The sequence below is a fragment of the Tupaia chinensis genome, unplaced genomic scaffold (genome assembly GCF_000334495.1).
Source record: "Tupaia chinensis unplaced genomic scaffold, TupChi_1.0 Scaffold000416_1, whole genome shotgun sequence".
Taxonomy (NCBI): domain Eukaryota; kingdom Metazoa; phylum Chordata; class Mammalia; order Scandentia; family Tupaiidae; genus Tupaia; species Tupaia belangeri.
The window spans coordinates 3547577-3549845 of record NW_006159921.1 but is presented as its reverse complement, the minus strand read 5'-3'; positions in this window follow the sequence as shown (position 1 = coordinate 3549845).

Genomic DNA, 2269 nt, shown 5'->3' with positions numbered 1-2269 from the left:
AGAGGAGAATGGAAGAGAAGGGATTGTGGCGTGGCCATCCCTGGGGGGTGATTTCTCGCTTTCTGTCTCTCTGTCTCTGTCTGTCTGTCTGGCGAGCGCACGCGCCCTATAGCGAAAACCTCTCCAAAAAATAAAAATAAAATAAAGCAAATATAAGCAAAAAAAAAAGAAAAAAGAAAAAAAGAAGAGAAGGAAGAAAAAGAAGGGAATGCACAAGAGGAAGAGGAATAGGATGTAAAGAGGGAAAAGGAGGTAGAAAAGTCAGAGGAGCAGTTGAATGAAAAAAGGAGGATTGGCCAGTGACGGAACTGCCGGAAGAGGACACAGAGAAGGCCAAGATAAAGCAGCGTGGTGCTCTTCCTGCACCCTCCGAGCCATTAACTTGCCAGAAATCCCCAGGATGCTCCTCAGGCCCGAGAAGCATGGGTTTGGCCAACAAGAGCTCCTGGACCTTGTCTCAGCAGTCACGAGTCTGAGACCTTGTTCCTTGTCTGCCAGAGAGAGTGTGTGAGGCTGGCCCCAGGCATGCTGGCCAGGTTCCCGCTCCTACTCCCCTTCCTGAAGTTGTCAGGGCACTCTCCAACTAAGGCACAAGGCAGTCTGGCATCCAGGTGTCCACCTGCCTCACCATCAGGCTTTACCCCGTGCCTGACCTAAGATAAGCCTGCCCAGACCACTCATGTGCCTGAAGACATAGGCTGGCCACCTCACTGCCTCCATTCATCCATAGGCTGAGAATAGTACGAGCACTGGCTTACACTGTTCGGGCTGCTATAACAAAATATTAGAGACTGGGTGGCTAAAAATAACAGAAATTGGGACCAGCAGTTGGCATAATGGCTATGTTGCTGGACTCCCATATAGTCGGCCACGGTTTAAACCCTGGACCTGGTGGCTTAAACTCACTCCAGGCATGTGTGTGTGCATGCCCAAGATCCCAAGAAGAGAATGGAGGAGAAGGGATTGCGGCGTGGCCATCCCCCCTGGGGGGTGATTTCTCACTTTCTGTCTCTCTGTCTCTCTCTCTGTCTTTCTGGCAAGCGCACATGCCCTATAGCAAAAACCTCTCCAAACAAACAAACAAACAAAATACAGAAACCGGGCCACCAAGGGGTGTGGTGGTTAGGGCAGCTGGATTCCACACGAACAACTGCAGTTCAAGTCCTGAACTTGAACTGGTGGCTTCAAACTCACACCAGGCATGTGTACTTGTGTGCCCAATATCCTGAGAGGAGAATGGAGGAGAGGGGATTGTGGCATAGCCATCTCCTCAGAGGGTGATTTGTCTCTTTCTGTCTCTCTCTCTCTCTTCAGCAAGCGCATGTGCCCTATAGCAAAAATCTCTCTAAAAAAAATTTTTTTAAGTTAAATGTAAAACAGAAACTAAATAAGTAAAATTGCACATGTGTCTTCCTGTTACTCTAAATAAACTGTCAGCTCCTTGAGGACCGGAGCTCTGCCTTGCTCCTTTCTTTCTTTCTTTCTTTCTTTCTTTCTTTCTTTCTTTCTTTCTTTCATTTTTTTTTTTTTTGAAGAGGTTTTGTGCTACAGGGTGCGTGCACTTGCCAGGGAGACAGAAAGTGAGAAATCACCCCCTGGGGGGATGACCACACCACAATCCCTTCTCCTCCATTCTCCTCTCAGGATCTTGGGCACGCACTGACACGTGCCCAGCGTGAGTTTAAGCCACCAGGTCCAGGAATTGAACCGCGGTTGACTACATGGGAGTCCAGCGACATAGCCATTATGCTAACTCCTGGTCCCCTGCCTTGCTCGTTTCAATACTTGGCACAGAACAGACACTGAAGAAATGTCTGGGAAACAAGCCAACAACCATACAGTGAGCGTCTCGAGTGGGGGGTCTCCCTGTGGAGATGAGAGACCCCCACCCTTCTCCCATCCCCATCAGAAGCCAAGCTGTGAGCAACTTCTCAGTCAGGTCTAGAGGACTGGAAACATGGAGGCATGCAGATAGACTGGACTCAGACACTGTGTGACTCAGGACAAGGGCTCAGCAGCTCTGAGTTTGCTTCTTGCTCTTTCAGATGAAAATGTGCTCCCTACCTGCTCCAGTCATTGGGAGAAGGGCATGAGAGCATCTGTTGGTGGCACCTAGCTCACGGAATGCCTCGAGCACCCTTCTTTTCTGTGTCCATTTTCTAGTTGACAACAGAACAGAGCCTAACTCCTTCTTCTTCTCTGGTTTGTATCAAATACTTAAAGATTAAAAAAAAAAAAAAAAAAAAAAAAAGGCAAAACTCAGGGAAAA